Source organism: Sturnus vulgaris, chromosome 1, assembly GCF_052056855.1.
Source record: "Sturnus vulgaris isolate bStuVul1 chromosome 1, bStuVul1.hap1, whole genome shotgun sequence".
In the NCBI taxonomy this organism is placed as follows: Eukaryota; Metazoa; Chordata; class Aves; order Passeriformes; family Sturnidae; genus Sturnus; species Sturnus vulgaris.
The window spans coordinates 107,044,216-107,066,977 of NC_142243.1; the positions used below are offsets into that span (position 1 = coordinate 107,044,216).

Sequence of the window (22,762 nt, forward strand, 5' to 3'; positions counted from 1 at the left end):
AGCCAAACCACACCTGCTGCAATGTGAGCTCCTCCATGGGCAGACAGTGCTCCCAAACCTGCTGTGGTGTGGGTCACTCTTCCATGGGCTGCAATCCTCCAAGGACAGTCTGCTCCAGCCTGGAAACAGGGCCCCCTCTCTCCATGGGTCTCCCATTGGATCACAGCCTCGTCCAGGCATCCACCTGCTCGGGCATGAGCATCTCCCCCAGGGGTGTGGGTGGATCTCTGCATCCCCCATGGATCCCCATGGGCTGTGGGTGGATCTCTGCATCCCCCATGGATCCCATGGGCTGCAGGGACACAGCTCCCTCTCCATGTTCTCATCATGGCCTGCAGAATAATCTTGGCTCCAGTGCCTGGAGCAGCTCCTCCCCTCCTTCTGCACTGACCTTGGTGTCTCTATGTTGTTTCCCTCATGTGTTCTCATCTCCTCCTCTTCTCTGACAAGAAGCAAAACCCCGTGACTTTGTTTTGATTTTCTGCTTAAATATGTCTTCACAGAGGTGTTACCAACCTCTCTCATTGGCCCAGCTTTGGCCAGCAGCATGTCCATCTTCAGAGCCATCAGGGATCAGCTCTGCCATACATGGTGGGAAGCTTCTCGCAGGAGCCATTTTTGTAGCCCCCCTGCTACCAAAAACCAATATATGAATTTGTAGCTATATGCTAAAACATGATACCATTCCATTACAGGTCAGAGTAGGTATTCATGAAAGTGTAAGAATAGACATCCTTATAAGTGAATTTTAGCCTTGATCTTCTATAACCTGTTCCTCAGGCCTCCAATCTATACTTGTTTAGTAGCTTTCCTCACAATCCTGTACACTGTATTTTTGTGGTGATTTTCCTTTGCACAGATAAAAAATACACCCTCATAAACCATTTTCCATGTGTGGAAAGAACATAGGTACAGTTTTTCCACTGTTAATATAAACACTATCATTTTGTAAATTCAGCCTTAGAGTATTTTGATAGGCAGATAAATAAGGACTTTTACTCCCAGGTGGGTAGTATTTTCTAGAGTGTTATTACCTCCTGTATAAATAGCAGCACTACTGCTGGGGTAATTTGGACTGCTGTGGATGTATACACTCAAAGCACAATTAGATGGTTCTAGTTGTTCTCCTATAAAAGGATAACTGCAGTCACCTGGCATTTGGTAAATATATCCAGCAACCTCAGCGCTCCAGAACATCTCCCTAATTTACCACAAATAAAGAACACTGCATAAAGCCTGGCATCCCTTGTGAAGCATCCTGTAATTGCTAGCAGAAGGGGGAATACAGCAGATTCAAACGCCAAGGTACTTCAGCTGCAAATATCCACTAACAATTTTTATTATGTAAGCTTTCAGGCTTGAACAAGAACACTCCTACACCACTGTGTTTCTCTGATGTAATTAGGGAGGAATATACCCTAGCAAATATACCAATTCAGAATGAAAATATATTTACAGTGCTGTAACACTTTTTAGTCTGAATATCCACTAGGAAATTTAAAATTAGATTAGGCTTGGTTTGGTCCTGTCCATTTTTGCATAATTAAAGGTCTGTGCCCTTTTGTCAATATTTGTAAGGAAATTCATTCAAGAATAACTAATGTTGTAGTCCATAAACATGAGCAGTGAAAACGATAAAGGGAAACATTAATTCTTACCTAGAGGTGTAATCTTAAAAGACCTGTGTGATGTTCCACAGAGTTCCAAATAAACAATGAGGTATGTCCTTAAACCTCTAAAGAAATAACTCTGCATCACTAATAAATTGTGATGCATCATCACAGTATTATTTAGCTATTTAATGTCATTAAGGAATGAAATTCTTGATTTTCTATTTTTTCCCTAGCATCCCTTAAAGGGTAGCAAACTTTCTGTTGTAAAAGCATTAGGAACATCTAGGAGCATTAAAAGCAGCTAAATTCAGTCCTTCATTTAGAGTATCCAATCCAGTAATGTTATGGGATGTATTTACATTATATGTCAAATCTCAGCTCCTATTTCTCCCTCCTCTTTCAAGTTTATTGATTTATCACTGCAGAATATGATAATTTCATCTGAGGCATTGCATTCCCTGATGGCTCTTTTCTTCACCAAGTAAAGTGGAATATGTGGGATGCAATTCCAGTGTGCTGTTGAAAAGAGTAATTTGTTTCTGAGATTCAAATAATATTGCCTCCTTTGATTGAGCAAAATACATTAATTTTTTAGAGTTATATCCAGTCAGTAAATTCCCCCAAAAGCAACATTTTAACTGATTACAATCCTATAGCATTGATGCCACAGTGGATATTAATACTTAAAATTAAGAAGCTTGATTGCCATCTCTTCATCATACTTACAAGTTTACTGAGCAAATTAAAAATATATTAAAATTAATGAAACTTTGAAAGTGATTAAAGTGGTTTCACACCAGGAGAAAGACACTTGAAACATCAATTCTGCCTGTGTGTTTACATCTACCATGATTGAGAGTGTTTATAATTCAGTATTTTCATTAAGGAACAACAATTCATTTTCTCCTTTTTAGAAATGCAACTCTTAAATTTACAGTATTTTCTCTTCTGTTCTAATTGCAAGTATAAATTTGGTGTAGATTTAACAAAATACTACTTATCAAGGGCAAATCCAAACAGAAGCTCTTCCTCTACCTATACAGGATTGAATTGCATTATATGACACTGGCAGATACAAGTAAAGAAATAAAAGACAAACCATAGTTTTCTTTTTTCAGCTAGCCCTAGGAAAGTGACATAACAATGGTATTACAATATATTCTAAGTGCCTACTATGGCTCCAATTTTTACACTGTTTACAAATGTTGTAGTTAGCATAGAAATTATTTCATGCCTGTGACAAATTTAGTTTGATTCTGTCCTTAAGCAATCTGGAAATAGAAATTATTAAACAGAAAATTTAAGTGAGGGAATTCCTTTTCTCCCCACTGTCTAGTTATAGTAGTCATTATCTCACATTGTTACTTTCCAATGCAACTGATTTCTAAAGTAGTTACTTGGAGAAATATTTGCAATATTGCCAGGGAAAGAAGTTTCCATGAGTAATATGTTTTAGTTGACCTGCTCAAATCCAAATAGCTGTTCTTCTTCATAGGTAGCAAAATCTCTCTTTTCATAAGAAACAAGACATTTCTGTATCAACACTAAAATTCTTCAGATGGAATTATAAATGCATTATTGTACCACCTGCATTTCTACGTATAAATATTTTAAAAGGTTAATTCTTAGGCATTTCCCTCTTCTGCATCTAAATGAGTGCTGTTGTCATGCTGTATGGAATCAGAATCATGAATGATTTGGGTTGGAAGGGTCCTTAAAGATCATCTGGTTCCAAGCCCATGCCATGGGCAGGGACACTTTTCACTACACCAGGTTGCTCAACCCCCCACTCAACCAGCCATGTAACAAGCAGGAAATTGATAATGGAAGATTATAGGAAAATAAAATTCAGACCAAAAGAGGAAATCCCCTTTTTTACACAGACAGAATCACTTCCTTTAAATTCAAAGCAAGAATCAAACACATAAATGCAGTAATCCCTGAGTGTATTTGGAGAATGCTTGCTTAATCCAGTGTCAGTGTCAGGCAAGAATTTCAGAAGCAAAGAGGCAATTAGAGAGGAGGGAGTGAGACACAAGACACAAGAGACTGGCATGCAGTAAAATAAATGGGTTTGCTTCAGTGTGATGCCCCAGAGTGATGCCTGAGAAAACATTTGTTACATTTGCTGAAATTTCATTTTGGCTGGCTTTTATTTATATTCCACTTAGTAAGAATAAATACCCTTAAAATACTTAAATTCTAAATACCTAAAGCTGCCAACAATAATTTATGGGGACACAGGCAGGGATTGGGACTTTGCAGAAGAGAATTGCAAAGGTAATTTATTAGTCACAACCTCCTATAATAAGACATAGCTTAACTAAAATATATATAATTCAAGAAACCCCAACTAATGAATGTTTTGGTTTATAACCTAGTCCATTTTAATAATTCATATGAACTAGTCCAATGTTATGTAAAATTTAGTTTGATGCTCTTTTAGCCATGAAAGCCAGATTTTGCACACTGCCTTGAATTACCTACTGGTTTCTAAAAAGTGTCTTGTGCATGTTAATTATAATATACTTATTAGTAGGTTAATGGGAAAATATCCTACCTGTTGATTTAAACATATGGTAAAGATAATAGTTATTAGTATTTATTAAAGCTATTTAGTTCATCACAGAGACAACATACCCAGATAAAGAACAGAAATGCACTAAGTAGAACAGAAATCTCCCCAAGATGTATATTACTATTGTTAGCACATATTAAAAACTGAGAATGTTGTGCTGACAAATATTCAAGATGGTTCAAGAATCACAGCAGGAGAAAGAGTGCCTTCTTTCACCTTGCAGTTTTTGAATTGTCACAGGCTGGGCAATGAAAAGTATGGTGGAGTGTTGAAAAGAGCTTCACTGTTTGCTTGCATAGAAAGCCTCACTAGTACAAGGGATTATATACTGTGATAATGGAATCAAGCAACTATTTACTAAATCACTTTATCTAGGCATTTGGCCACCATCAGTAAGAGATATGAAGAGCAGCATTGGGTGCTCTATTGGCATATGAAGAATTATCCTATTGGATAATGAAGAAAGCAAGATCTTAAAAAGGAGGAAGAAAATCAGATCATGTTTTTAAAAGAATATAATAAAACTGATATAAGAAAGAGGGAAAGAGAGAAAGAGGGAATTAAAATAGGTGTAAGACAAACAGATGTGGATTTGATCTCTAAAATACTACAGGAAAGAGGTTTGAAATTACCCAGTATTACATTCAGAAAAATCAAACCTAAAGAAGACTTCCCATCAAATTTGAAAATCAAGTGATAAAAAGAAATAAAAAGGGTCTGAGCTGACAATCAGCTGTGGAAGATATAATATCAGAAAATATTAGGAGGAGCATTTAGCCATTGTCTCTAGCCATCTAAAAAATAGGAGTTAACTAAGTTAAGTTAGGTGTCCAGGCTTCCATAGCCAATGAAATGTATTCCACTTTAAACCTGACTCAGCTGCTGAAAAGTCTCTGAACTTAGATAGATTGTGTATATTATTACTAGATGTGTATTTGGAGAACTGTGAAATTAGATGTCTATGTTACAAGATCTGTAGTGGAAGAACAGACGTATAGGTGTATTTATTGCTCAGATCACTTACATTAATCTTTCTGAGTTCTTTCAGAAAAATCTTATAATACACTATAAGGTAGATATGGACTGTGAATAGCTATGGTTCAGCACGTGGATCCAATGGAATGGTGAAAGAAGACATGTTCAATCTGATCCAGCACTTAAAAATACCCTTAATATAGGTTTTATACAAAAGAGCTTCAGGCTTACAAATATTTGCACATGTTTGTGTATACATTTTGGCAATACTCTGAACCTGAGGAATATGTCAGATTTTATCCTTCAGGTTGGGTCACATATACCAACTAAGCAAAACTTTTGTATTTAAGAGATTTTGACGAACATGAGCTAAAAACAGTGTAGGCCCACACATATAAATGCTTGTGTTCTTTCATGAACACTTTTAAGCTTTGAATCATTGCTGTGAAAGCAGTGTTCTACCAGAAAATTATTTCAAATGTTTGTGATAAAAATCCTCAGCTTGTTGGTAGTAAAAGTACTATTCATAAATATGTTTTAAATGTTTTTATCAGCAAAACAGAGCAATACTCAGATGTTTTTTCCATCTGGACTGTGAGGAGTTTTCACTTATATCTGTAAAAGACAGGATAACTCAGCACTTTAAAAATAATCAAAGTGAGAATCGTTTGCACTTAAAGTGTGAAATTTTTTATTTTATTTCATATGTAATAAATAAAACACATCTCCTCATGGTTTCATAATTCCCTTTTTCCTTTATACTGGTTAGCATTTTTGCTACACAAGAACTGCCCTGGAACTCACCTGGAAGTTAGATGGAAACTCTGACACCCTCAAACATGTAACCCTGCAGATTTTTTTCTCTTAAGTCTGAGACTCAGACAGGAGCATTTACACAAAACAGGTGTATTCAGATTAAACCAAACAAACTGTTGACATGTAGAAGCATATGTTCTCCGAATTTTTTATTATTTTAATGTAGAATTTTGGAGATAAGAGGTAGCTCCCCAAGGCCTGTGACTAGAAGAACAAATATAATTTTAAATTACCTCTTTTCCTTCATTACCCCTTAAAAAGACCTCCTTATCCGAAAGTATGCAGTACAAGACAAACCCAAAGACTGTCTTTTGGATCTTCTAGTTTACAGCTTTCTTTGTTAGATTCCTCACAGTCCACCACTCTGTCCCTCCACACAGCTTACTCCTTCCAGCTAGCCCTGAGATGTCCTGAGAACAATCCAACTGAAAGAGCTGTAAGCAAGAGGTCCAGGTGCAGCAACACAATGGAGATCACTATCTAGTGATGTGAACCTAATCCAAATGATTCTTACCTAAGAAATACCCTTTTGGAGGAGTTTCGTATCACATCCCTACATCCCCTGCCCAGAAACACATACCTCATGTAGGTCCCAAGCATCCCCTGTTCCCCTCTTAACAACAGGCCAAAGGCTGCCCCAAAGGAAGCCCATGTTCACATGGTAGGTCTTATTTAGGTTTAGCAGGAATGTTTGAACACCAGCACCTGTGTACATTTTGTTTGTTTGCTTTAGGTTTTTTTTGCCACAGACGCCTCCTTGCTCTTCTCACAATTTGTTTAAATGACCCGTCTGTTTAGTCACATAGAGGGATTTCTGTCAGCTGTCAGGAGGGGCCACACCAATAGAAGTTTGCTTGGCAAAGAACAGTAGCAAATCACAGTGATATAGCCAGGGCTTCCTTTCACTTTAAGTAAGTTATGGGAAAAACAATGCTTGCTACTATCCACAGTCATAGCAGCAACTTTGAAATGCTGGTGAAATGCTTCCAAATGACTGCTTACCACTTCTCAAAGGAAGCTATGGATCAGGATTTGTCAAGAGGCACTATCCAGTAGCTGGACTCTTTTCCTCACAAGGTCTTATGTAACCATCCCCAAGGTTACCAGCAGCTAGGGCTCTCTCCTTCTTAAGCAAGTCTGCCACTCACTTTTGATCAGTTCTCATCCATGCATTGATTGGCTCTCAATGAGCACCTTTTGTTTATAGGTGTTTGAATTTTGCCTGTACCCCTTCTTTCTTCATGTCCATGGCACAGAGGGAAATGTCAGTTGGTTTCATCCAGAAAGATTTAGAGAAAATCTAGGTAGTCCCTCTGAGGAAGAGGCAGCCTGTGTGTGAGCTCTCTGGAGTAGGCCTCTGCCTGTATCCTTCCTCTGGTACATGTACATGAAAATATATGGAGTCTGATTAGTACTCAACATCCACAATAAGGCAGATTATTTTAAATGCAAATATTTCTTCTTGGTTTTCAGTCTTAAATCTGGTAGGTGTTTGGAAGATGTGAGAGAGACTATACCCCGTAAGGCAGGCAGAGGCATAGCTGATTTGTACCTTAATCTCCACATACCACACCAGTGCACCTTCAGATAGAAAGAGGTCTTTCCTGTTTAATGACAGAGGCCAAACCTAGAAATAATAGAGCTGCTTGCTCTTTAGTGGAGTTAGAACAGTTCCCTGCAGACCCTGAGGTGTGCTAACATGATGATGTTTTCTGTGCTAGTATGAAAGCAATCTCAACAGCAGCCCCAATGGCTTGCCCTGAAAGTACACTCAGTGGTTATTACAGAAATTGAGAACTGACAGAAGAGGTCCTCAAATGTATGAGGTACTGAGGCACCATGCTAGTAGTTAACAATTTGCTAAAATGCATGCAGGTGGGGGCCTTGCCACTGTGGAAGCTGATAATCTGTGGGGCAAACAGGCTGCTGCAACAGGGTGCACTCACACACAGCCAGAGCACTATGGACATTGTGGATGCTCATCAGGGTAAATCAGCTCACAGACCTTGACAACAAATGTATTGGTGGATTTGACATGACAGCTCCCCATGAGATTGCCGTGGCCAGCTTCCAAGAGCTGATGCATGCTCATTCTTGAGGTATTGTTGAGAACGGGAAATGGGAGCCTAGCTAAAATAATTGCCTGTCAAAAATGAGTCATTTACAGAAACACAGCATCAGCCATGTTAGGGGAGAAAAGGATTCATTAGAGACATGTTATCCATGGAGGGTGCCTCATTTGAGTAGTCAGCATGGCTTCTTTAAGGTGCAAGGAGAGGGTTAAGTGGGTGGCTGAAAATTATCTACTTGATACAACTGGATTTCCAAGAGGCTTCTTAAAACTTTTATCAAAGAGAAAGAAAATAAGCATGCACAGAAAATAAAACTGCATACAAAAATCAAAAGAGAAGATAAGATTAATGGTAATTTTTCAATGCAATCACTAGTCAAATTCTGCATGGAATGGTGCTGAAACTTGTACTGTTTAAGATACTCAAACTTTATCACCTTGAGAAGAGGATGAGCAAAGAGATAACAGAATTTTCAGATAATACAAAAATATCCAAGGCACTAGGAACAAGAACAACCGTGATGGCTTTTTCTTACTTTAAGGGGCTAAACAGCTGGACAATAAATTGATAAATGAAATTCAATGTAGATAAATGTAAAATGATGCATGTGAGGAAAACCAGTCTTTGCTTCACACAAAAATGATGAGCTCTGCACTGACTATTACTACTTTGGGGCAAGACCTTCATGTTATGATATATAGGTTCACAAAAAGCATCATATTACTGTCCTATAGCTGTTGAAGGAGCAAAACAACAAATATTTGGAATTATCAGGAAGGGAATAGAAAACAAAGCAAAAATCATCATGCTGCAGTATAAATCCATGTTTTGCCCATGCTTTGGATATTGTGTTCAGTTCTGCTCTCCTCATCTGCAAAAGGACATATACAGTTCATAGAAGACCCACAAGGATAAATAAAAGCAGGAAAAGCTTCAGTAAGAGGGAGAGTCTGGAACTGTTCATTATGGAAAAGAGGCATCTTAGGGGTTTAGAGTAAAGGTCCAAGAAATCCTTAGCAACATAAAGAGGGTGGGCAGAGACCAGTCACTTACTGTCACTTCCAACACCAGAACTAAGGCCAAAAAAGCAAGAGCTGTGTCCAAAACCAGCAAAAGGAGCTAATTCTTCATGGAAGTGGATAGTACATGTGAAACTCTTCCTATTGTGGCTATGAAAAAACATACATGGGTGTAAAAAGAAGTCAGGCAAGTACTGCATAAATAGGCAATTGCCAGATAAACCCTATACAACATCACGACATACTAGAAAACCTCAGAAAATAATCTACAGAGACCTGAGCAGTTGCAGCTGTAAGAGGAAGTATCCTGTCCCTGGTCTGAATATTTCTTTTGTTTTTATATTCTGCCCTTAGCTCTCACAGAGAGCCACCTACAGCTGCCTTTCCAGCTTGAAATAACAGTTGATTATTCTTAGCTATGGGGGAGAAGAAAGTGGTACTAGTGATACCCACATGCCAGAGACTCCATCCAACTCCATCCAGAGCACTGTGATTCCTGAGCTGATCAGATGCTTAGCCCCAGCATGAGCAGTTGTATCTCTGTGTTTTGGCTTTCTCTGAAAACAGTTTAATTTTAAAGTCCATATTTTCTGCACATACAAGCATATGTTTGTATACTGGTTCATTAGTAAGTTAAATAAAGCACCATTAAAAAACCTACTATTGTTCATACCAGTTCTGTGAGATAAGTTCATTGTTGCCTATTCTAAGCAAATGGGGTGGCTGAAGTCCTTCAGGAACACCAACACGGTAGCATTTCTTTTGTCATGCAGTCACTATATTTTTTTCTGGTCTTCTGCTTCTGCTCTTTCTTTTAAGCCCTTTGCTAGGGGATAGATCCCTACTGATGTGTGAATGAGGCATCAACTGCCCTCTAAGATCTTCATGTCCTCTTGATTGTTTTGGACTCTTTACCTCTGCTTTCTGTATGCTAGATTTAATTGGCATTGGATCAGAATCAGAAAGGCATAGGCTCAGTGTGGCAGATGGCAGCCCTGGATATGTCTCTGCTAGAATTGGACATCATGTTGCATCCCCAAAAAGGCTTTTCTAAGTATAGATATGAGGTATATCTTCTCATTCTTAAGGCATTAAATATTGGTAGTAAACCCAAAGAAATTTTGGTAGTTTGGGGTATCGTCTATATCTGCTATCACTTAAGGAGTATGATAAAAGAATGTCTGGGGAGCAGCACAGCAGGTGATTCATTTTTAGATCTATCTAATGCATCAAGTGATAGTCCAGAAACTGTGCCATGCAAGTTCTGGTCTCTGGTTACTGACAGGCTAGGTAGGAGAAAAAAACCCAGTGAACAAGCACATCATATGCAATACACAGTACTGTCCATCTCCTGTGCAATGATCATTCTCCCCACACCAAAGAGTGGAGCAGATCCAGACACACTTCTCAGCCACAAAATCCCAATGTCCTGTGTGGAGGGCCTTACATAAGGGGCTGGCATAATTCTGTGCAGTATATGAGCAGTAGCTCATGTATCAGCCTCCAGATGACATACGTTTAGTAGGATCCTTTAGACTTGGCAAGCTTTGCCTGAAAATTTTGGAGCTTTTAGCTTCAGATTTAGCCCAGCAGATTTACCACCAAGAATAAGAAACCGTTTTTACCTCCCAAATTCCAGTACAGCAGAAACCAGTATCTAAAGGAGTAGCTATTGCTACCAAAGCTTAGTTGTTTACATCAGAAGTACCATTTTATTCTCACCCCATTTCAACTGCTCTTTGGATATAATTAATGCCTGAAAAAAAGGTGCCAAAAGGGAGTCCTTTCTCTGCTTGAACAAAAATCACTGCTTTTAGCTTGTGTTTTATTTCTGTTTTTTTCTGCATTTCAGAAGAAGTCCGACACTTTAAATAGCAATTTAGAATCAGTGTTTCCTGCTGTATTTCTCTTTCAGTCAGGGCTGATGTATGTACAATCTGAAAGGACAATCCTCTTTTGTCTCTCCAACTGAACATTAAACACTGCCAGAGCAGCAGTGCAGAGGGCCACTGAGAGGTGAGCAGAGACTGCCAGCTAGGAAATCTGGAGAAAGCATGATGCAATCCTCTTCTCAGCTACACTGCCTGTTTATTGACAACTAGAAAATACTTCCTTAAAAGAACTGGTTTTGGCATTCAGTCATATAAAATGTATACCCTCTGGAAGGTAATGGACAAATAATACAATATAAAGATCCATTTAAAATTACAAAGGTCCATCTCAGTCACGAAAAAATACTGCCCTTTTCTATTCTGAATCTCTTTACTCTTCAGAACAAATGCTTGACCACAGACCCATATTTTACCCCTATGTCAGGTATTTCTTTTTTCCCCATCTGTATGTACTCATACAACATATACATACAGGAAAACAGATACATATATACTTAAACCCACAAATATCTTGTAGAGAACACAGCATATTTTGTTGTAGTATATTTTGGAAAGACATTCTCAAGTTCTATATATACAAAAACCAGTGTGAACAAAGTGTCCTTCCAGATACACTCAGAAAAGCCAAAGTTGCAGCACCCAATAATGGGATCCTAGTTCAGTTTCAGTGCATAGTACCAGTGTATGGCTCCCACAGAACCAGTGCCTGGTTCCACTACATATCCCTCTCCCCAGTGCAAGTCCAGGTCCCTCACCTCTTGAATGACAAGGCAGTAGGCCTTGATTTTCCTCAATTTCCAATGCATTATTACTTATCTGTACTTCACCCTCTCCCATTCTCAAAAGCAGCATTTCTCACTGCTTCCCTTCCCCCACAAAGGGTTTATGGTCATCACTGACACTGGAAATACTCTGTTCCCTTTCCACACGCCATAGAGCTCTCACCTTTATCCTTGTTGGTCCCAGAGGGATAAAGACTTTTTCATACCCATGGCCAGATGTTTCTCTGCTTAGAGTAGGCTCCTCCATGGATACACATGGCCTTCCTGGTGCATGTTGAATCGATTTAGGCAAGGTCTTTGAGTGGGAGCTGGTGAATCTGAGGATGCTGCAGCTGCTGTTTGAAGCATCAGCTGGTAAATGTTTTCTCTCTGCAGGCACCAACCTCTGCTGTCAGCCTTCCCTCTCATGACTAAGTATCCAGTGCTGCACACACTTGGTACCTGGAGCTTTACGCACCTACTACTGTGTGGAGATAGGAGGCAGGGTGTAAGCAGTGTGGAGCATTTTCTTGGAGATTTGAAGCCCAGACAGACTACACAAGAGCTTAATGCTGACTATTATTGCCTTTCTTGCTACTGCAGTCTGGCCTTTGAGATTGGTATTAAATGAGAAAAGGTTTTGCAGCAGCTAATTCAGGCATCTGATTCACCCTCTGGCCCTGCCTCCCCTCCCTTCTCTTGACTGAGCTCAGGAAAAGCAGAGAATCTGAGGCAAGGAGCCCACATCCCATGCAGCTGTACCCACGGCAACATCAAGTGTCAACAGCTTCAAAATTGGTACTGCCAGACATTCATCTTTGTCTGTCTCTGCCCAATAGGTGCTATATTTGTTTGAACACAGGGGACCCAAGCACTGTGGGGATGCTCTGCAGCCTGTGAGTGCCACAGTATGGCCTGAGGACAGCTCCTACCTGCACTGAGATCTCTCTTCACTCCTGAAATAGAAAGGGCAGAGGATGGCATCTCTGGAGTTAGGCTTCCCTAAGGATGTTTCTCCAGATTTCACCTATTGGTGAGTACTCTGCTAAGACCTGCCATGCAATCGGCAAAGGCTCTTGGACCCTGGATACCTCGTTCCTCCTCCTTGTGGAAGACTGTGTGGGCTCCTGGCCAGCCTGGTTAAAGGAATCTTAGTTAAAGGATCCTTAGTAGTACCATAGAATTATATATTTGTTCTTAATATTTTTCAGGCTTATTTATGTTATGTTACTGTGTCACTGACATCTAAGAGTTATCATTCAGAGCTCACATTTTCTCCACACCAGGTTGGGCAAACAGTGGGCTGACTCATTCCTTCTGCATCCTTCATTTCTCTAGCTAAAATACAGACGTTTCCCTGCACTTCAATTGGTTCTTAGAAGCAATATAAATCAAGTAAAAATATTCCTTTAATTCCCCTTCTCTAAAATCTGTTGAACCTCCACCTCTTCAAGATGGCCAGATGCTGTTCAGATTTGATCCCTAAATCAGGAACATCCTTCTTTCCCTCCTGCTCAAACACTTCTATGTTAATTTTTAACAGACTTTCTTCACACATTTTGGTCCTGAAGGAGCTGTATTTTCCACATTTCTGTTTTGCTTCCAACTTCTACCAAATGATGCTATTACAAAACCATTGCTTTCTTATTTCATTTAGACTGACTATCAAATGTTAGAAAGTAAGTGTAAAACACAAGACATCCTCTGAGAAAACAAATGCTGGTAAAGCAGAGGAACTGGAAGTAAGAGCCACATAGAGACTCTTCTCAGGGCATGAACCAGAGAAAATGACCTTTCTGTTTCTCTTTATTTGTACAGTATTTTAGATTTCTCTGTGACAGAGCCATTTAAAACCCTAAAATTCAATGTCTCAACTCCAGGCAGTGTTTAACTCATTAAAAATTTTTCTCCTGAGCAGCTTGTGACCTATAGAGGTCTCAAACTATGTCTAACCCAAATTCTTAAAACTCAACAAAACTTTAGACTGGCAGAAAACCAGAGCAGGCTAATTTTACATATACATATACATACATACACCTTTGGCTCCTTAGATTCTTCTTGAAGGAATGTGTTCCTTAATGTTTAACTATACACTCAGGAGCTCACTATCCTTCTAGATGTCTTAAATAAAAGTAAGCATTGTTAAAGAAAGAAACACTCATACAGCTGGAACTTCATATTACCTTACTCTGCCACGTCAGCCACATTTACACATTTGCTTCTCTAAAACCTCCAAAAGTATTTTTCTCTCTGATATTATTGTATGCTGTTGTCCACAAGATGTCTTTAAATACTTATAGTACTAGTTTTTACTTCCCATAGCAAATTACTCTGGCTATAAGTTCTATCTCTAAGTTCCTAACACACTGACATCAAGGAATACTTAATTCTCTTCTAAATACTGTTCTTCATGAAACAGTGACCGCTCCAGTAAGGTACCAGCTATGGCAACCATAGCCAGTGATCCACCTCTACTTAGGTGAAATGATTTATTCGTCATGCTGCATCCCATTCCCCATGCTCATTAAAAAAAATAATAAATTAAAAATCAAGCAAGAAATATTGCCTGTTGCTCAATGCACTGGCAGACAAGTTTTAAAATTAAATCATTAGCTCTCTTTCTGTAGGTAACTGAGGTGCAGAAAATAGTGGAAAAAAGCCCCAACTTTTTTTCAGAGGAATTAAGCTGGATGGATAACTAGATACACACTGGTGGATTTTAGTGTTTGCACTAGAACAGTGATTTCTAATGAACAGCTTCCATATGGCAATTCCCAGGATCTGCTTTTCTCCACACCATGCCCTGTTAAAGGGAGCCCCGTGACCCATGACATAGAAAGATGTAAGTACCTACAGTCGGGTTTCTGCCAGTGTAAAGCATGGTGAGTCTGTTCCCCCCCAAAACACAATATTCCTTGACTTTCTACCTACAAAAATACATGAACAAAGAATATTTGGCATGGAAGCTCAGAGTTTGCTGTGATTGAATCACCTTTTTCATTGTTCTGTATTTGTTGAAAAAGCGAGGAGCAAAGCCATGGTTAAACAACTCAGGGAATGCGCCTTAATTTCTTATTTTCTAGTCTGCTAGAAGAATTGTCTCCTAAGTTTATTTGCACATAACCTTAAGGAATATTCCCTGCTGCTGTAGACCTTTCCATCTCAGGAGCTCAGAGGAACTTTTCAAAGAAGAATATGCTGCCTATCACACAAGCTCTGTGGTTCTCAGCAGTCTAGGTATCCCTTAGAATGTAGGCATCAGGCAAACAATATGGAATCTTCAAGACTGCACAGGGAGCTCAGAGGGCCTTAGTCACAGCTACCTTTACTTCTCAAGTATCTTAAGAATTAATCCTGACAAAACTGATTTTTTAATGAAGAAAAGAATTATAATTTTTAAGGCATTAAAAACGAAATTATTACTTCTTCTCCTGTCATTTTCAGAGACAAAAGGAAATATGAAAGAAATGGAAGGGAAAAGAAAAAGGGAGTTTACAGCACATAGTCATAAAAGAAAGCCAGAGGAATCACACATTTTTCACCCCAGCTTTTAAGCATGTAATAAATGTTACACTGACATTTTTACTTATTTATTAAGAATTTTTGGCCAGTGTTTGACCAACTCACTTGTTCCACTCAAGAGCATTATCAATAGTACATGACTTTAATCCTGTTCCAGGTTTATGGGTTTTTGCAGAAGGAAGCTGAAAGGCTCATGATTATTATGCTGATATTTAAAGCCTTTATTGCATGTTGTATTTATACTGGAAAGTTTAAACTTTTCATAATTTCTGAATATTTCTTCAATTTTTCTTGGTTTTTTTTTTTTACAAAAAACAAATATGTGAGGTTAGTGAAAAACACAACAGCTTGGGAGTGGGGGAAGATAAAAATCAAAAGGTAAAATTCTTGTTGCCACATATTTTTAAGATGCTTTCTCATACTCACATGATGGGAAGAATGCAGGATGTGCAGAAGCCAGAGGGAGAGCTTCTTAGCAATTATTCTGAGGACAGCTTAGAAATATTGTCTGCACTACTCTGGTGAAGATATTTGTGTTCCAGACTTATGAAGAAAACAAATGGAAAAGGTGAGTAGTTCCTCAATTCTGTTCTATTCTTCTCTCAAAAGAGAGAATGCCAATAACATGGGGGTGATGTTTCTTTTGATTCATATGGCGTCTGTCACTGAGGTACCTTGGTCCTACAGAACAAGGAGTAAAGAAATGCACTTGCTGAAGAGGCAGATGAGAAGATAAAAACTTGTCTGCCTCATTTATTTATTTAGAGCTATAAAAACATTTAGAAGCACCTCTCTGCTCTAAATTCCACCTCATGAATTAAAATATCCACTAATACACAATATAGAGAGGACAGCTCATCACAATTCAGCACATATTCAATCCTTACCATGAGGAAAAAATAAGTTGAAGGCTGTTCATCTCTCAACACAGTCTTCCCTAAGAGCCTAAATAAAATAGGAATTTTGAAGATTAAAAAGACAAAGTAAGAAGAAAAATGTCCTGAAAATGATGGCAACAACATCAAAGTCAAGGATACCACATAGAGTGAAGCTCTCAGAAGGCCTTGCTCAGTGTGGCACTTGAGCACAGGCTCAGCAGTGAATGAGAGAATGATCATATGGAATATTCTGAGCTATTCATCCATCTAAGTGCCTAAGATGTTGCTCCTCCATGCATGCTTGGTCACAGTAAAGAACTGGAATTTAAGGTATCTGCTCTCCTCTTAGTGCAATGGAGAAAATAATCCCTAACAAGGATGAAACAGATTTTTATTGTGTGTTCTACAGTGTCTACAATGTCCTTGATATTGCAGAAGGTGCCTAAAAATGTAATTGCCAAGGATTTCCTAATCTGGAAAAAATAGTTCTTTTTTCATCCCAACTCAGCATTACTGAGAAAAAAAAAATATAATTGTATTGGTTCTTTCTGCAACCTATTGCAGGGGTAACTGTCAGTAAAAAAGTGGAGTTATCCTAGTTTATCAACATAAATGTAACAGCTGACAGTTTTGTTTAAACCAGATGATGATTTTTCTCTAAAAATGCTTGCTTCTAGGGGCCAGACAGGAGAGTTATGCATTGGAAGGCAGTGCTGGGTTAGTTGGATGCCTTATTGAGGAGCCATCTCTGAGATCATCCATCTTAGATGCTGGCACAAAGGTCATGGCTATTAATTTTTGGGTTTGCCCACATATTTCTTGGTTTGAGTGCACACTTGGTTAGCTTCTCACTCAAATGAAGTCCAAACACTTATTTAATGTTGTTGTTTTGCTAAATATCATGAGAAGTCACAGGTCTCTTCTCCATAGCAGGCAATTCAACAGACCAGGACTAAGAGCGTGAAGTTAATTTATATGTGCTTTAAAAAGACCTGTTACTTTCCACTGACTTTTTGACAAATATTATCAAATCAGTGGAGAGGCATTTATTTCAGAGCTAGCACAAGCTAGAGGAATACCATGCTCTGTGACATCCAGTCTGACAAAGCTGCTAAAGTCTGAGCCATGCAAATGCTGTCCTCATGGAGGAAAGGCAGTGGTACCAACGTTGCTTCATGGCTTAGCCTTGAAGATAAGACAGCTTTTTATCAACACCAGAATTTCCTGTTTTCATGGCTTTAGGCAGAAGCTCCTGAAGGAGTGTAATAAAGCTGTGCTTACAGAGGTCATGCCAGTACTAAAACATCAACTTCTCAAACTCCATCTGATCCTTGCCAAAGCCTCACTGTTTGAAAGCACCTTTTTATTAATACAAATTTACATGTTCAGTTTCTGCTATAAGAAAACTACAATAAATTATATACTACCCCTAGATGGCATAATCCCAATGGAAAATCTGTCCCAGTCTCTTTAAGACTGTATTCCCTCCATTTAATTTCACTTTCACTCAGATATCTGTAGAAATTGTTTCATCAATCTACTTTTATCTCTCATGATATTCAAGAAAATTAAGTAGGTCAGTGGTCAGATAAATTTCAGTGAAACATGAGAAATATGATCTTTTTCTCCCCTCTTTTCCTTTTCAGTCTCATTTTGGAACTGAATGTTACCAGTCCTTGGAAGGATGCCAAAATACAATATTGTGCTGATGGGAACATGAATAATGTATAAAGAGACACTTCAAACAGTGTATAAAATCTGAGGCACAAAATGTCTAACAAGGCTAAACCAAAGGCTTTGTAAAAGTAGAACCAATTGTTCAAGTACTCTCAAGACTGTTCCATCCCGTTCACCTACAGATGCAAATAAGTGGCAGATTTCTTTGCAAGAAACTTGCTATGACCTCAATAAAACAAAGAATGGTGTTAAGAACTCTGAATTTAGACACACACAAAAAAGAAAAAAAATAAGGAAGAAAAAAGGCAGCCACTAATAAAGATCACACATATCACACATACAAAGATATACATTGGGTTGGTTCCTGGTTTAGTTTGGTTGGAGTTCATTTTTTGGGTGATTGTTCCTCAAAAATAAATCCATGTTTTGTTGGGAGTCCCAAAACCAAGGGGACCCAAAAGGATAAGCAAAACTCCTGGGTGAAGCTGGGTATTTTCAATAAAATTCCTTCCCCCCTTTTTGATTTAATACATTGAATACCAGATCTACACTCCACACTGTAGAAGAAGCAGAGACTTCCTTCTCTATAGCTCCTAACTCCTTTCACTGACAAACATGACTAAATGATGCATACCCAGAGTTATGGATGAATAGAGGTATTTTTTATGTGGAGTCTTTCAAAGTTACATGTTTTGAATCTGTTCTGTTGTACATATGAATGGGTAATGGAGTATCTGGGTTTACTATTCAGGATCCAGTTTAGAGAAATAATAATAAAGATATCCCCCAAAAATGCTTCTTTCTATTTCTGTTTTCTTTTTCTGGGTTTTGCTGTTTGGTTGTTTTTTTAGAGTAGAGGACAAAAATGCTTCAAATCCTAAAAATAATCTTATTGGTGTTCTTCAGGTAAAAACTATAGACCATGTAATCAAAGTTATAGACTATGTAATCCATGAAATATGTTGGTGACATTCATTCACACTTTGCCCTTTGGAGCTAATATACCAGGACTAGAGCTTTTCATCAGACTTCCTGTGACAAAATTGTGCATTGTTTCCTGTAAATTAGAGCCAGGATGTGAGATACTCAGAGGGGAACATGGTGACTGTGGGTGTGAACTTGAACCTGCCTGCTCCAGACCTCAGACTTACTTCCACAGGAGAGAATGAGAATGTGTAGAGGAGGAGAGAAAGAAATTAAGAGGGGGAAAAAAAAAAGAGTGATGGTTGACACACAGCTCCAGAACCCCAGTAATAAATCTACTGTAAGGCACTGGTGTTTGTTCCACCCACCCTCACTCTGTATATGCACACACACGCACACAGCACAGGGAAAATGATTTAAAGACTGGCCAAACCCATTGCTTCATTACCTAATTGCAACTTACTATCCAGATAAAGGGAAACACAAGAAAAGCTTTGTTTTATTGCACTGTCTGAAGCATGTGATTTCCTGGGCCTACCCTTGCTGTGGCACAACATATTGCAGCATCTCTGTCTGAAGGCTATGCCCAAAGGCAGAGTGCAGCCATATGAAAATAAATGCAAGGGATATTATGAATATTATAATGTCACTCAGAGGAAACAGATAGAAATAAAATTCAGCACTCTAAAAATGTGAGTTACAGAACACGTTCTGATGATGGAGGATAGCAACAAATTAAGAACCTACTTAGTAATAACTGTGAACAATCCTTGAGTGATTGTCCCGTCATATTCACAGAGCTGTCATTGAGGGTCAGGAGCTGTTTCCTTTATGAACAGTGTCACTCACTATTTCACTATTCAGCTGTTTTCAGTCATTGTAGGCTGAAACTTGGCATTCACATAATCAGCTCAAATGCAAATCTGTCTCTAAAAATGACTTAAATGGGTTAGGCCAAATTTAGTACTGGAGCAGTAAAAATAATAATTTAGGTATGGTTACATATTGTCTGACAATAGAAATGTCATTTCTAACTAAATGAAAATTTAAAAGTTTTAAAATATAGCTGCCAAAAAAAGTTTTAAAAATGGATTAAACTTTCCACATCTCAATGTTTAAAAAGCATAATTTTTCTTTACCCATGTAGCAAAAATAAATCTACAAATTACATCAGAATTAATATCACATTCTAATGTTTTTCTCCTGGAAAGGAGTGGCCAAAATCCACAGGATTATGGTGTAACTGAAACCATAAGGGGCCTCTGGGGGGCATCTGGTCCAGCCTCACTTTCAGCAGGGTCCACGTTAAGTGCAAGCAAGGACCCCACATTAGAGCACATTACATAGAAATTCAGGTATTATTCAGTGTGACAAAACTGGGCCTAGGACAAGAGAACAAATGAAGACCAGCCTTTGAGCATTCTTGCTTTGTGACAAAGAGGTCAGATCAAAAGAGAATAGGTTCTATGCTCCCAGCGTTTCAGCATCTGGTTTTTGTAGCAACTTAGTCTGCTGCTGGTTTCCAAAACATCCAAGTTTTAGGTCTAAGCCTTCTCTTATTTACACCAAGGTAAATTTATATTTGACACAGTGCAGCAATGAGCGCAACTAAATTGTGAGAGATCTGAATAAAATGCAGTTGTTTCCTCTTCCCTTCATCTGAATACCAGGTAAGTCTTTATTCTCTACACTGCAGCTTTCCCCAATGTGCTTTTGAAAAGCATTTGAGCAGGATGGAAAAAGAAAGTTATTGCCAAGACTTCATGTAAGAGGCACACCTCTTTTCAGCCCTGTTTTCAATTCCTTTCTGGCTGAAAATATCAGGCTCCTGAAAATATTTACCAAATTGAGAATAGCATTTGATTAAGATCTTCAAAAAAAGCTAAATGTTGGAACAATTATTTATAGTAAATCAAACACTTCTTTTAACTGCAAGTGCCCACTTCCATGGCTCTTTCTCACCACATTTTCAAACACTTTGTAAAACCATAAAGAGAAAAAAGAGTTGGGTTTGAGATTTTTTTCTTTTCAGTATTACAGTGCATTCTGAAAGCACAGAATTCATGACCTGCCTCACCTCATAGCCATTGGATTCCCACTGCTCTTTACTTAAAAAAAAAAAAAAAAAAAAAAAAAAAAGGAAAAATATAAGTGGAAACAGCTAACATGTGGGAGCAAATTCCAGGCATCTCTGAATATGAAGATTTGTTTCCCTAGAGTTACAGAGCCTGTGACAAATGACCACCATGATTAATTACTCATTTTCAGCTCAGCACAAAATTTGAGTTCTAATTTGTTAAAAAGGAATATCCCATAGAATACTTATTCATCTGTGAAAAGACTCAGTTTGTCATCACTTGAAACAGTCAAACAGAATAGTACAAATGGATTGAAAGGCAAATAAATTTTCATACTGGCACATTGTCCTTTTACCTGTGTCCCCCACATACATCAGTAGGTGTCATATCTGATATATTGATGGCAGGGTCATTGTTTTCATATTTATTAATTTCCGCAAGTAAGATTCCATCTTATTAGAATGCCAGTGTCATTAAAAGTTGTTTGCATTTAAAAAGCCTTGCCTTGAGATATAACCATTTATTCAAGGTCAGAACTTGAATGTTCATGTCATGCATTATTTTTCAAAAATTAAATTATATTTACATTAGCTCCAGGCTTCTTAATTTTAACTCACCCATACTTTTAAGAAATGGGTCCCACAATCATTTGCAATAATATAATGTATTAATTACTTTGTTATGTTTAGGCAAATAAGCACAGCAAGGCACAAACTGGAAGAATAATTTCAGAGCTGGGGAAGAGTTACCTTCCCATCACCTTCTGAGGATGAATGAGTTTCACCAGTTCTGTTGAAAGAACCACAGAACCACAAGATATATATACATATAAGGTAAATACCCTAATCCTAAGCTCCTAATTCTAAATGGTCCAAATTCAGTAATAAAATCTCACATTGTTGCAGCATCTTCAGTAGAGTACCACGTCAGCCTGAAGGCTCTGTGTCACCTCTTGAGTTTTCCTTTCCTCAAATTAAAAAGTCTTCTCCTTAAAAAAAACAAACAGACCCTTCTTTGACCCCTAGCTATTATATTGGAAAGCATGAAACAGGTATTTGAAAGAAGGAAACTAGCACTTTTGCCTTCTTTCCAGACCATTTGCCAGCTGACATTAATCCTAAGACTGTGTTGTATAGGCTTGCATTCACCTCAGGATCACAGTCTCAGTGTTTATTCAGGCTGTGTCCCTTGGCTTTGATTACTCATTTTATGCTACTTTGAGGCACATTCTATTTCTACTGCTTGTTCCACAGAAACAAATATGAACAATACCCAGATAAACCCCCTTGATTTAAGTGGTTATGGGTGCTTATGTTGAAGTTGGTGGCTGCAAATAAGTGTTTTACTACTTAGATTCAAAAGAATCTTGACTCATGTTTATCAGCGATGTAAAGGGCAGTCATATTTTCTTCAGAAGAGGCTAGCCTAGAAGAGGTTCATGTGTTGGAGATACAAATTATGTAAGTATCTGCTCAATCTAAACTTTAGCCACGTTCCAAACTTATCACTTTAATCCATTTTTAAATCTCAGATTTAAATAAGAAAAGTATTAGAAAAAAATGGCCATGCTCTCTATTTTTCAAGACAGTGTTTTAAGAAAGTATTTTGACATTTCTCATGAAAGGTTAAACAAATTTTTCCCTTACATCTAGTTTTTCCTAATTTACTAAGACAAATCCCAGCTACGGTTTACTAGACAAATCGCAGAACATCCTCACACAGATTTCTATTGGCATTATATCTCTGTTTATCAGTAGATTTTGCAGTTTGTCTTGTTGAGAAACTACTGAAAATTAGGTTGCAATCCCAGTCAGCTTCTGCTTCATGTCTGTAGTTCTTTTCATGTGAAATACATATGAAGTGTTGGATATTTTTCTCTGAGTGGGAGCTAACAGCAACACCTCTAGACAAGTGTGAGAGTGGGATTAGAAGTTGCCAGTTCTGTGATATCCTCAGT

The 22,762-nt window shown here is 38.2% G+C and overlaps 1 long non-coding RNA gene across 1 annotated transcript in view; it reads right to left on the reverse strand.

Annotated features, from left to right (window-relative positions):
* The window catches only part of LOC148225393 (uncharacterized), a 189,068-nt gene extending 176,727 nt beyond the window's left edge, over positions 1-12,341 (reverse strand). Inside the window, exon 1 of the long non-coding RNA XR_015806861.1 lies at positions 11,911-12,341. This is a non-coding gene — a long non-coding RNA (uncharacterized LOC148225393). The remainder of the gene's footprint in view (positions 1-11,910) is intronic.
* Positions 12,342-22,762: the final 10,421 nt, after the last annotated feature.